General features: G+C 47.2%; 1 protein-coding gene across 2 annotated transcripts in view; it reads left to right on the top strand.

Moving 5' to 3' along the window:
* The window catches only part of DHX57 (DExH-box helicase 57), a 1970484-nt gene that overhangs the window by 988142 nt on the left and 967952 nt on the right, over positions 1 to 14390 (top strand). The window lies entirely within an intron of this gene.

Genomic DNA, 14390 nt, shown 5'->3' with positions numbered 1-14390 from the left:
CTGCAGCAGTCAGTCCTCCCTGGAGGAGCCGCGAAGGAAGGTACCCGTGCATGCATGAGACAGGGAGAAAACCGGCACGCCTAAGAAGAAGCCAGGAGGTCCGGAGTCGGTCCAAAGTCAGAAGAAGGGATTGCAGGCTGACGGACAAAGGCGATGGGTAGTCCTGATGCCTGGGAAGCGTGACTGCTACCTGAAGGAAGATTGGTATTGTAAAGCCAATGAAGACCAAACCAAACTCCCAGAGCACCACAAGTCCCGCGGTTGACTGCAGAAGCTGGAAAGAAGCCGGAAGCCCTTGCAAACCAAGAAAAGCAGGTACTCGAATGGGAAGAAAGAAATTGGGGACCAGAGGAAGGGGAGAAGTGCCCTGAATAGTGTGTCTCAGACCCTGAAAGCAGTAGTGAAAAGTCTTTCACACCTGTTGTAATATATGGTAGTGCTTGGCAGGAGAATGTACCAAGTCTACGTAGAAGGAGAACTGCCGAAGACAGGCGGGTCTGGGACTTGCACCCATGAAAAAAAGAGTACATCAGTTGTTCATCGTCAAAGTCACAGTATCTGGGGAAAGGATTGTCAGTCTAGAAAAATGGATACCTCTACTTTGTGACCGCAAATGTATTTTGGTGGCCGTGGGCCCAACCGTCTCATGCACGATATGACAGAATATAGGTTTTCGAGTTTGCCAATGAACGGCCATTTTGTTTTCTAACCATTGCTCCGCAGTATATTTTCCGCTTACACTGCTCGGCTGTAAAACATTGTTGTCTGTATGTAAAAAGGACAAGGCCGCAGGGCCGAGAGGATAACAAGAGTTTGTTGAAACACAAACGTCGGCAGCGCCAAGAAGAATGCCCGGCTCCCTCCCGAATGTAGCCTTGAAGCAGAGCTGCAGGGCATTTAATCATTTCGCAGCTGCTAGCCAGTTTCGTTATATGGTAGAATATGTTAGAATAATACAGCTAAAGGCTTGAATTAGGCTCTTCTTACGGGCCCCCCTTTGCTGAGCTCGCTAGAGCGTGTCGGCTCCCAGGACACGAATAGCACCTAATAGATAGCAAGGTCCGGAATGCAACTCTTCCCCCCCCGTATGAAGCTCACTTCCAAGAACAGAAGTGCTGTGTTCTATTCAACAACTGAAAGATGCCTTCGCACTCACAAATTGCAAATTGTTACTAGAATAGATGTTTGAAAGTGTCATAGTTGTCAGAGATGTCCATCATCACACCAAGTTCAAAGAAACCCAATAAAAGGGGGGTGTTAAACATGTCATAGCTGATTGTTTGATATGCATTTTGTATATGTTTAACTGATGCACGTAATTCACTCTCTTGCGTCCCTCGAGGTCTAGAGATAAACGTCACGGGACATGAGACCGAGTTGGCCAACTGAGACTTTTGCTTTGCAATAAACCCTAGCTTTGGGAATACAACCTTGTGTCTGGCGTATCTATCGTGTGTGGTGACTCGCCTTGTTTCCATAGACGTCAGGGTCCCCTAGGGGCCTCTTTCAGGGTGAACCAGGTTGGCTGTGCAATAGAAGACAGACTTGCAAGGGGAAAGAAACAATGCCCTTGACCAGGTTGTACGGACACTGATCCTCATAGTAAGCCCAGAGAAGGAAGATATCCTGTTAACACCTTTTGACTGGACTTTCTAATAAGGTGTACGGGCAATGATCTTCATAGGCAAAGTACCTGGGAGAGAAGTGACTCAGGCTGACTGTGGAATAAGTAGAAGAGAAACCAGGGAAAGGAAAACATACTGTGAGGAGCCAGGAATGAGACACAGACAGAGAGAACTCATAGTTTTGGCTATAAACTTTGATTCAAAATAAAAGGGGTCTGGAAAAGACTTTGCTGTCCCTATTCTAGTAGGTGTTTCCCTACCTCAGCCAAAACTAAGGGCCTGTCCTATGTCAAGATGTCCAAAGCAAAAACATCATGTGTCCTTAATACTATTCTGGACGTCGCATTCTAAAATATAATTCTAAGGTGAAAAGGGTAATGTCTTTGTCCTTGAAAATGCACAAATATTCAAGTAAAAAAATAAAGCCATAACTACACACATGTTCCCATGGATACATTTCACAGTTCCAGGGGATTGCTCCCTTCCCCAGGTTTTTCTCTTCAAGATATTTAAACTCCTAAGTTTAGGAGCCTTCCTTAGAATTCTCTGATCAACAAAACAACTTGTATATATGACAACTTCACTGTTAGTCCCAATTTCATAGGAAACCTGGTGTACTCCCCTGCTAGGTTTCTTACCCTCTTTAATGTGGCCTTTCTTATAGTCTTGGCTGTGCCCGGTGCTTTCTCCTGCCAGGACTTCCTCATGTGATTCACTTTACGGATTTTCCAACTTGACTTTGCCTGGTATACTCGACTGTCAGGGCTTACTTATGCTCTTCACTTTAACACACTTGCACACTTGTCTGTACCTGTTATACTTTACTGCCAGGACTTTACACATTTGCAAACTGGTATATTTCTTGCATTCATTCTGTTAGTCTTTTTCTGATAATATTGGATTTCATATTCCCGCTCATTTGTTCTAATTTTTTATTCTTCTTTGGCAGCGTTGCAGAAAGGCCCAGGTGTCCCAGTATCCCAATGCAGGACTCAACAGCTTCTCATGGCTTTCTTCGGTTCCTCTGTGGTAAACTGGAAATGGCGTTGTTTCCCATCTCTGCCTCACAGGTTCACCGGCTTAGTCCGGCGGCTTCCACATACTTCACAGCATCCGCTTGCCTCCTGATCCTCTACCCGTCTTTGGGTGGCTTTGAGGCTGCTCCCAGGTGCCATGGCTTCAGTGAAGTATCTTCTCTCCTTCCTCCTATGGTCTCCACACAGCAAACTGATTCTCGCAGGCCTCTGTCTTCTGCCTACTCCCTGAGCCTGCTGGCTCCACAGATGACTTGGCTCGGCAGCCTCTCAGTCAATACTGAGAGGTTGAAAGTTCCCCAAGCAGCGACTCTCCCCTGTCAGCTGGTGTTATGCTCACCTGGACCCCACAGGGGTGTCGATCGGACCCGGACAGCTGCGGTCTCCGTCAACGTGATGCGTAGTGCAGAGATGACTGTCTGGACTGGCCTGCCTAGTCTTGTCTGCTGGACCCGAAGAAGTATTTTCCTTATGTTTGCAAAAGATGAGCTCTCCATCCTGCGTGTCTTGCAGGGGCGCGTAGATACCAGTTACTTCACTGGTTTGAAGGCGTTGGGAGAGTTCCGGTAAGCATTGACTCTGAAGTCCCAGGCGGGATTGGTAAGTATCAAGTTCAAAGAGTTCAATGTGCCCGATGTCCCCTTCCTTCCTTAAGTTGCATCTGAGTTCGTGAGAAGGTGGTCTCGTAGCTGCTGCTGGCGTTCAGGTAAGAGTCTGTGTTACCCAACCCTGTCCGGTAACTATTACATGCGTTAACGTGTTGTTTTTCTCCCTCTTTACAGATGCGGCATATGAAGATATGGAGAATAATACCGCCGGTGGTAAATCAGGTAAGTCTATGGTGGTAAGAGGTATTTGTTGATTCCCTTGGCTCACCTTGTTATTCCTGTGCCCCTAGGTGCCGGACTACAGTGAAGAAATGAAGGAGACCGCGCCGGATCGAAAGATGCTGTGAGAACTGGTGAGTATGGCGCCGTGCTGGAGCTGGCGAAGCGACGCGTGCAGGACTGATCTACTTCCAGGTCGGGAGAGGAAATGGACCCAGAATCAGGTGAGGAATTTGAAATAAGTTCATTTTCTAACCTTGTCCTTTTCTTCCTCTTTATTCTAGGAGCTCCGGATTCGAGGCGGGCGTGGCAGAAGACTGGATCATGGCTGCAAGCACGGTGAGAGTCACGCTGCGGGATGCAGAATAACACGAAGCATGTGCTGCTTTTCAGGCGTGGTTTAAATAGCCTCCAAAGTAGTCCCAGGAAAGAAGTTCCCCAGGACCACACCCGAGTAAAAAATAGTCCCACGTTATATCAGTAACGGTAAACTCCCTCAATTTTTGTTCTCGGGGGGCCAGTATTTCGGAACGGGAGACGTATTGAAAGGATACTATAGAAAAGTGAGAACTGGCTACCCCTTTCTTGGTGCTACCACCTGAGGCAGAGTAACCTACAGTGTATTGTTAAGAAGGATGGATCACTTCCCAATTAGTGCAATTTATGCAAAAGCGCAAGGAAACAGAGTGACAGGACACGGAACCATCTTATATCAAAATTAAAATACAGTTACGACATGTCATCTTTTATATAAATGTATTCAAAGTCAAAAAATCAATCACCAATAATTAAAACAGGTAGAAAAACACAGAGAGAAGTACAACACACATATTACAATCTATATTGCACAGTCCTAAATCCTTCTCACTTATATAAAAAAGACAAAAACAAGCACAGTCAATTTCATGTGGGGTTCGACAGGTTAATTATAGCCACTCTATTGATTAGGGTAGTTGTGCGGATATTAGACTATCTATTTAGGTTAGTCTATTGTCATGTGTCGACATGTTTCGGCCATCTGCATATATGGGACACTATCCCTAGTATCCCTACAAACAGTCAAATATGGGCCTTCTTCAGGACAGACAGATTTCTTTTTAGAAGATGAACTTCTTTCCCAAATCCCTGTTGCCAGACAAGTGCAATATCTTGGCAGCACTAGAGCTTTTAGTTGAGTCCTCCTTAGTAATGCTAGAGACCATCGCTATTTTCAGATGTTATCACAAACACCGCTCAACCTGACCAGTTCAAGGCTTAAAAAGGCTGAAATCTCGCCTAGTCCGATATCCAGATAGTAAGTGGATTATAATGAGAAACGTTGATGCGTGCCAGCACACAGGCACTTTACACTTCCACGTGAAACCGCGTAGTTGTGGCGTCCCGGTATAGTGTGGAGGCAGGGCGTCTGATATATCGGATCTCATTCAAGCGTGATCCTCTCCTTACGCATCGGTACGATCGCGAGACATCAGACATCCCCGGGCTCTTGCTGTTTTTTACTCTTATCCGTAAAATAGTCCCATCCAGGCCTCACGTTGGCTTGGATTTATTTGCAGCATGGTCTGCATGAGGTAAGTAATGTCTATGAGCCTGGCGCCTATAGCGGCAGGACTGATTTTTATTATGAGCCTGGTGCCTACGGCGCCAGGACTGAACCCAGACAGCCCCTAGCTGGGGCTGCTGGGGTTTTTGTAAATGTCTGGATGCCCGCTCCCGGGGCTGATGGGCTTGATCCGGTTGCTCGGGGGTAGGCATCATGACAACACTCTTCCTCCCCCCCCCAAGGCCCCTCCTAAAGTTGTTCTTCCCCTTGGCCCTGGTTTGTCTGGGAAGTTCCGATGGAATTTCTTCACCAACCGAGGTGCATGAACGTGGTCACTAGGCTCCCATGACCTTTCCTGTGGTCCGTAACCTTTCCAGTCGATTAAATAAAAAAGTCTTGATTTAACCAACTTAGAGTCCAGGATATTCTTTACCTCGAATTCTGGTTCTCCATCTGTGGTTTGGCAAGTCTTGTCCCGGGTTGAACTGGTTTCAGAAGTGAAACATGAAAGATAGGATGGATCCGCATATTAGAGGGTAATTCCAACTTGACGGCCACTGGGTTGATAATGGCCTTAATAGTGTAAGGTCCCAAATACCTAGGATTGAAAGTCCGAGTTCCTTTTAGAGGTATGTGTTTTGTAGCCAGCCAAACTTGATCCCCAATCTGATATCGTGGAGCATCGCTTCTATGTTGATCGGCATTTTTCTTATATTTCTCTTTCGCTTGTTTCAAATGTTCTGTTGCCTCCTTAAAGGCTTATGTAATAGTAGAGTGTAAATGGCTAACTGCAGGCATTTCTAAGTGCTGAGGTGAATCGAGTTCTGAGGTTCGAGGGTGATGTCCGTATATTTTATAGAAGGGGCTTTGTCCGGTTCCAGAATGTACTGAGTTATTGTATGCATATTCGGAAATCCATAAAATATCCTTCAAATTGCTTTCGGTCTGGTGCAGCATGCAACGTAGGTACTGTTCAAGGGTCTGGTCGGTCCTCTCCGTCTGACCATCGGTCTTGGGATGATGACTGGTTGATAACCTCACATCGATTTGCGCCAATGACAACATTTCTTCCAAAATTGTGAAATGAATTGACTGCCTCGGTCAGAGACCAATACGGAAGGAAATCGGTGTATTCGAACAATGTTTTCGAGGAACTCCTTGGCCAAAATTTAAGCGGAAGGTAATCCTTTTAAAGGAATAAAGTGGGCCATCTTGGAAAAAAGATCCACAATAACTAGGATGGTGTTAAATCCATTACATGGAGGTAGATCTGTAATAAAGTCTAAAGACAAGGTGTGCCATGGTGTAGGTGGAATATCCAAAGGTGTAAAAGGCCAGCGGGTTTTTTCTTCTGGCTTTTGTTTTGGGCGCAAATGCCACAAGACATCACAAATGACTTTACGTCTTTTCGCCAAGTGGGCCACCAGAACTATCTCTTAATTTTCGGCTTCAGTTTTTGCGATACCTGGGTGCCCTTCCATCAGGGCGTCATGGTAATTGGAGATGACTAGTTCTTGTATTTCCTTGTGTGGTAGAAATAGTCGTCCTTGATAGTAAGGTAGGTCATTGACGACTGAGTAGTCAGGGCCTTTCTTTACCCAGTCCTGCAGGGTTGCTGGATAGAAGAGTTGTTGGATTTTTGAATGAATATCTTCTAGTGTCTGTAGAGTAGTTATGCCAAGAATTCTTTGCTCAGGAATTATTGGCACCGGTTCCGGGTTTGCATATGCTTCTCCCATCCCTATTCGGGATAAGGCATCTGCTTTGCCATTTTTGCGGCCTGGTCAATAAGTGATCACGAAATCGAATTCGGCAAAGAACAATGCCCATCAAAGTTGTCGCGATTATTGGGCTTTGGCTGTTTTTAAATACTGCAGGTTCCGGTGATCAGTGACTACGGTAATGGTATGCCTGGCACCAAGAAGGTAGTGCCGCCAAGCCTTAAAGGCGGATTTGATAGCTAATAGCTCTTTATCGGTAATCGCATAGTTTAACTCAGGTGCTGAGAACTTTCTGGACCAAAACGCTACTGGGTGAAGTTGACAGGTTTCAGGATCCTTCTGGGACAGGACAGCTCCCATGGCTAAACTGGATGCATCAGTTTCTACTATGTATGGAAGCTTGGGGCGTGGATGCTTTAAGACAGGTGCTGATGTGAATTTCGCTTTCAGCTCTTGGAAGGCCTTTTCAGCCTCTTCGGTCCACAAGAAGCGTTTGTTTTTTCGCAAAAGTGCTGTGATGGGGTGTACAACATGGGAGAAGTCCGGAATGAATCTGCGGTAGAAATTAGCAAATCCGAGCATGCTTTGTACCCGTTTGACTGAACTGGGTGATGGCCACTTGAGAATTGCGTCCACCTTTCGAGAGTCCATTCGGACTCCCTTTGGAGTCAGGATAAATCCAAGAAATTCAACTTCCGTAGCATGAAAAACACATTTTCCCAATTTTGCATATAACTTGTGCTGGCGTATTTTCTCAAGGACTGCACGCACGTGCTTAACATGGTCTGATTCTGAGGCGGAGTACACTAGAGTATCATCTATGTATACGACGACACAGACGTCAATGAGTTCACGAAGGACATCGTTCATAAAATACTGGAAGGCTGATGGTGCATTGCACAACCCGAAGGGCATCACCTGATATTCGAATAATCCGCACTTGGTGCGAAAGGCAGTCTTCCATTCGTCGCCTTTCTTGACACGTACCAGATGATATGCCCCTCGGAGATCTAACTTAGTGTATATACAAGCATCCTTTACTTGGTCTAGTAATTCGGGGATCAGAGGCAATGGGTCTCGTTTTTTTACCGTAAACTGATTTAATGCGCGGTAATCTATGCACGTTCTAAGGTCACCTTCCTTTTTTGGCACGAAGAATAAAGCTGAGGATGCAGGAGACTTGGAAGGACGAATAAAGCCATTAGCAAGGTATTGGTCCAAGTATTGGCGTAGGTGAAGGTTTTCAGGTTCCGTGAGGGCGTAGATTCTACTGCATGGGGGTTGTGCACCGGGTAGGAGGTCGATTTGACAATCGTATGATCTGTGAGGAGGTAATGTATTGGCCTGTTCTTTTTGAAAAACATCCTGAAATTCTTGGTATTCCTGAGGTAACTGCACGATTGGGTTAACGACTGTAGCCAGGCCTTTGTTCAAAGTTTTCTCCGGGTAACAGGTGTGTGCCCAATCCGGGAAGGTTATTCTCTTCTCTCGCCATTCTATACAAAGATTATGTGTTTCCAACCATGGCATCCCCAGTTTTATCTGGAACTGTGGGGCTTTGATTAGATCAAACACAATAGTCTCTCGATGCCCATCTTGACTCAACAGTGTCATCTCTGTAGTGGAATGAGTTACAGGCCCCGAGGCAATCTCAGTTCCATCAACTGTGGTGATGACATCCGAAGTGGTCTTTTTGCAAAGAGGTAGATTCATCCTTGACACCAATTCGTGGTCCATATAGTTTCCTACGGCCCCGCTATCTATGTATGCCCTTACTGCGTGCATACGTGATGGCTGCCTAGGACCATTGGGATGATCAGATGCGAGGTCTGAGTGTCCTTCTTTAAGCTCGGCAAGCGGACCTCTACGCTTGTCGGGCGTGGTTGTTTCCCGAATCAGGCTCTATGTGGCTTTTATCAGCAACTCCTACCACATTCTTGGGTGGTTTTGTAGGGCAATCCCGTAGAAAATGTCCTGAGGTTCCACAGTACAGGCACAACTGCATCTGTCGTCTTCTTTCTCTTTCCTTTTGAGTTAAGGGTCCTTTAACCCCCCCGATCTGCATAGGTTCAGATGCATCTGTTCCTTTGGGGGCAACGTTGGGTTTAACCAATACCCGATTCTCGAACTTAGCTCGATCAGTCTTTCGGTTCTGAAGTGGGTGGTCTAGCTGGACCACTAAGTTTATAAATTCTGTGCAATCCTGAGGTGGGTTCACAACTTGAGCCAAGACGTCTTTGAGTTCTCCCCGAAGTCCACGATGAAACGATGTAATTCGTTTTTCCTCCGGCCACCCGGTTTCCACCACCAACCTATTGAAGGTTGCAATATAGGTTAGCAGTTCCTGGTTACCCTGTCGTAAGGATAAAAGTTTGTTGTCCAGGGCTTGACCCTGTGAGTGTCTGGCGAATAGTTTTTCCATACTTCTTTGAAAACTCTTAAAATCCCGGAGAAGAGGATCATCCTGGTTGACTAACGGAATGGACCGATCCGCTGCGCTGCCACTAAGATATGACAATACAAAACCTACTTTGGCTTGGTCATTTGGAAAGGCTCCAGGTCTGCATAAAAAGTGCAAGCGGCATTGGTTCATAAACACGGGAAACCTTTTGGGGTCCCCAGCAAAGTGTTCGGGTGGAGCTAACGAAATATTTCCTGGTAAAACCACTTGCACAGGATTGCTTGATGAAACGGGGGTTGGGTTTCCCCCATATATAGGTAGGGGCGTTTGCCCAGCTTGGTTTTGCAGTAGTTGCCTAGCCAGATCATCAGTGCGCTCCTTTGAGACAATCAGTTCTCTCCTGAGGGCATTAGTCTCTTGGCGAGCGGCATGTACTTCTGCCCTAAGTTCTCCCAATAATTGGGCCAGTTGGTCGGTATCCGAGGTTTCCGGGGCATTGCAAAGCCCGAAAGGCATTACCTGGTACTCAAACAACCCATACTTAGTACGAAAGGCGTTTTCCATTCATCTCCTTTTTTTAACTCGGACCAGGTATGTGGTACGCTCCTCTGTGGTCTAACTTCGTATATATCTGGGCATCTTTGACTTGATCTAGCATCTCGGGAATAAGGGGCAGTGGGTAACGGTTTTTCACAGTGATCTGGTTCAGGGCGCGATAGTGAATACAGGTTCTGGAGTCCCCTTCCTTTTTTGGTATGAAGAACAGGGGACTGGCTGCCGGTGATTTGGATGGGTGAATGAACCCATTTGCCAGGTACTGGTCCAGATAGGACTTTAGATGCTGGTTTTCTGATTCGGTGAGCACATAGATTCTGCCGCAAGGGATCTGTGCACCATGTATGAGGTCAATCTGACAGTCATAGGACCTGTGCAGAGGTAGAGTATTAGCTTGTTCCTTCTGGAACACATCCTGGAAATCTTGATATTCTTCAGGGAGAGTACTGGTTGCGGCAAGTGTAGATGTGCCGACTCTAGGACTGATAGAAACTTTAAAACTGGACTTGTTTTCTTGGAGATAACAGGTGGAGGCGCAATCATGAGGAAAAGTCAGTTTTCTTGCACGCCAATCTATCCGAGGGTTATGAGCAACTAACCATGGCATCCCAAATATTAGCTGAAACTGAGGCGCCTTGTTGAGATCGAAGGAAATCTATTCCCGATGTCCATCCTGGCACAGCAGGCTTATTCCTGCCGTACATTGGGTTACTGGTCCGGAAGCAATTTCAGTCCCATCTACTGTGGTCACCTTTTCTGTGTTCGGCTTAAAACTTAAGGGAAGCCCCATCCGTGCGGCCAGATCTTGATCAATATAATTCCCAACTGCTCCGCTGTCTATGTAAGCTTCAACTGAATGCATCCTTGAAGGTTGTTGGTGATTGGTTAGGATCACTGGTATTGCAAAATGTAAGGTCAGTGGCTCATTCTTCTCACTGGACAAACTGACCTCTACTTTTGTCGAGCTAGGCAGTTTTCCGACTCCTTACTCTCATCCTTTTCTGTAGTTCCCACAATTCGCTTGTAGGGTTTTATTGGACAGTCTTTTAAGAAGTGCCCCGATTGTCCGCAGTACAAACATAACTGCTGTTGCCTTCTCTTGTCTCTTTCGGCTTTTGTTAACGGTGGTCGTATGCCTCCAATTTGCATTGGCTCTGTGGTATTCTCTGACTTGCGCAGAGTAGCATCCTTGGTTCGTAGATACACGCCCCGTGTGTCGGATTTGGACCGATCCGCTTTCCGATCTTGTAGTCGATAATCTAATTGCACCACCAGATTGATAAATTCACTACGGTCTCTAGGTGGGTCAACTACCTGAGCCAAGATGTCCTTTAATTCCCCTCGAAGGCCTCGGTGAAACAATGTGGTTCTCTTGTCTTCAGGCCACCTGGTTTCGCCCACTAACCTATTGAAGATTGCTATGCATGTTGGTAAGTCCCGATTCCCCTGCCGGAGTGATAAGAGTTTGTTGTCAACAGCTTTCATGGGCGTGTCGTGCAAAGAGCTTTTCCATTTCCTTTTGAAGCCCCCAAATTCACGTAGTAACGGATCATCATAGCTCACAAGCGGCATTGACCAATCTGCTGCACTACCGCTTAGATATGACAAAATAAATGCTACTCATGCCTGATCGTTAGGGAATGCAGCCGGTCTGCAGAGGAAATAAAGGCGACATTGATTCTTGAATGCTGCATACTTTCTTGGATCACCTGAAAACCTTTCTGGCGGTGCTAACGGTAATGTTCTGGGTAAATTGATTTGTACTGGAGCGGTAGACGACGTGGTTGCCTGTGCCGGCGAAGTTGTCCCGGGTAATGGAGCTTGTCCGGCCTGTGATTGTAGTAGTTGCCTGCTGAGCTCTTCAGTGCGATCCTTGGTGACAACAAGATCCCTTCGCAGGGTATTAGTCTCTTGCCTAGCCGAATGCACTTTGGCGCGTAATTGTCCTAATAACTGGGCCAGTTGGTCCATTTCTGAAGTCTCCATGGCGCCCAGGTGGATTTTGTTATGAGGCTTTGGGTTCTGTTACGCTCACCTGGTATCCACGGGGACGCCGTATGCCCTGGTTGCCGGATTCCCCCCGGATGTGCTCAGTTCGGGATGATGTCTTCTATGGCAAGTAGGCCTTGTTATGATGTCTGGCGTGCCCTCCGTCCTGCTTTCTGCACAGGGGCGCGTAGTTTTCTGCGGGTTGAAGCGAGTTAAATTCACTGGTGCCAACCCTTTCAAGTGTCTTTAAGGAGGTAAGTTCGATTATAGAAGTCTCTGAAGGCCTTTGCTTTTCATTAGTGCTATGAATGTCTTTCCCCGATTGTTTCCCCCTTAGGTGTGCGGAGGTTCACCGGGTGCGCTGCTTGGGTCAGGTTCCTGCCGGGATTTATGGAGACAGAGCGTATGAAGAAAGGTAGGTTCAGCGCGAAGTGCGGCGTGCTGTCTTTTTGGGCTAACCTGTATTCTTTATTCCTTTTCAGGGCACGATGGTCTTTCTAGGCGTTCAGTGACTTCCGGAGCGGAACCGGCCAAGATATGCCCAGCCAGGTGAGGAGGTTATAGTTACTACTGTGATTGCTGTGAGTAACCTGTTTAACGTTGTCCCTTTTTCTCTCTCCCCTCCAGGTGCTTTGTTCCGGTGCGTGCGTGATGTCCAGAAAATGCTGCCAACGGGATGGAAGACCGCGAGCAGCCGGGATCGAAGGATGGAAAGCTGCAGGTAAGCTGGGACTGCTAATGATGTTCTTTTGTCTCCTCTGCAGGTCCGCGATTCCAGGAACGCCGGGTGCTGGTCTCTGAAGACAATGAACGTCACGCTGCTGGCTGCAGAATAACGTGAAGCACGTTCTTTAGCTTGGGTGTGGTTTATATAGCCTACCCCTGTAAAGTAGTCCAGGTAAAGTAGTCCGGGCTACCACGCCCTAAAACACTTCACCGCACAGTCTGGTTCTTAGGGACTAGACTGTGTGGTGTCTCCATGTTGGCGGCAGGCTTCCACACACAAAGTAGTCCCCTCAAGTCCCATTCCAAATATGAGCCTGGCACCAAAGGCGCCAGGACTGACTCCGGGAGAGTCCCTGGTGATAATGTAAGGCCCTTGGGGCCCCAAATGAACCCCGAGTCCTAACCCTACCTGGCATGTGACCATGCCAGTGGGGTTCTGGGTCACGGGTCGTGACAATTGGCCAGAGTGTGGGCAGGAAGGAGGTATCGGGGTTCCCAATGAGAAGTATCTCGGTCGTACTGGCATTAAGACAGAGATCATTAGTAGTACACCATGCCTGGATAGCAGACATGCAGTCAGAAATGAGAAGGATGAAGAGGAGGTAGAAGAGGGTAGCTTGAAAGAGATATGTCATCAGCATAACACTGAAAATTAGGAGAGAAGGTGGGGATCAGATGGGCTAGATGGGCCAAGTAGATATTGAAGAACCCTGAGGGACACCACACGTGGAAAGTGAGATGGAGAGGCAAGGACCCAATTGAACCTGGGAGGGTTGGTCAGAGGTGAAAGAGGTCAGCCAGTCTAAGACCAGGTCTGTGATACCAATGATGTCACTGGGCTGTTTTATCAGCGTGGTGTGATTGACTGTGTCAAAGGCAGAAAAGAGGTCAAGAAGGATGAGAAAAGAAGAAGAGCTGGAATTGAGATTAGTGAGCAAGTGTTCACGTGTGTTCAGGAGAGCAGTTTCCATGTGCTGGCCGCTTTAATGACTTGTGGTGGTTGTGGAAGCAACCAGCATATTTGCTGTGCAGGATAAGCTGGGAGATGGCAAGCTTCTCCAAGAGTTTCCCCAAGAAGGGGGCGGTAGAGATGGGGCGGTAATTTGCGGGACTGGAAGGATCAGCAGAAGGTTTTTTGGGGAGAGAATGCGCAAGGGGGTACTTGAGGAGTGAGGGGAAGGATCCAGTGCCAAAGGAGTGATTGCAGAAATCAGCCAAGGCTGGAGCAAGGGAGACAATGTTGTCCATGATAGTTCTATGGGAGCAGGGGTGCACCAGTTTAAAAGAGACTTTCATAGAGCAGACTTGTATAGAAACCTCATCAGGTGTAATGGGCGAAAAAAGAAGGGAATATAGGATGGGACGGGGGGGCAAGGGAGGTCTGAAAGAAGGGGAGGGGGAAAGATGCGGAGTGATGAGAGGATGTCCTGAGTTTGCGAGGTGAAGTTGGAGGCAAGAAAAATGCAGCGTTCCATGTTAGGCTGAGGAGAAGTGGAGACTGCAGTTGAGTTGTCAAGTTGCTTGCAGATTTTTAAAAGTTCAGCTGTGTTGGTTGTGGTCGTGGAAATGCAGGCTTGGATATAGGCCCTCTTCTTAGAACAGATGGTGAGTCTATATTACCTTTGGAGCAGGCGGCAGGCCAGTGTGTCAGAGGATGTGCTCAAAGCCTGCCACTTCCGCTCAGCTACTCTGCACTTGAATTTCAGACCGGCTAGATCAGAGTCATACCAGGAGTTACACTTGGAGGCTGGCTTCAAGCAGATCATCATGACAGGGACAAGGATATCCAGAGTGTTGGAAATGGAGAGTTGAAGGTTAGAGATGGCTGTGTCAGAGTAGGAGTCAATGGAATGAGAAGGAGGGAGAGTGAAGGTGGTGGCAAAAGTGGCAGCTGACACTCGCTTCATCTGTCGAGTGAGGGAGAAGGAGGCTTGCAGTGCAGGTGGAAACTTAGCCGGGGGACCAAGGA

Source organism: Ambystoma mexicanum, chromosome 4q (assembly GCF_040938575.1).
Source record: "Ambystoma mexicanum isolate Mex_15411 chromosome 4q, UKY_AmexF1_1, whole genome shotgun sequence".
NCBI lineage: Eukaryota > Metazoa > Chordata > Amphibia > Caudata > Ambystomatidae > Ambystoma > Ambystoma mexicanum.
The sequence above is the reverse complement of the archived record's forward strand: the minus strand, read 5'-3'. Positions and strand labels throughout refer to the sequence as shown.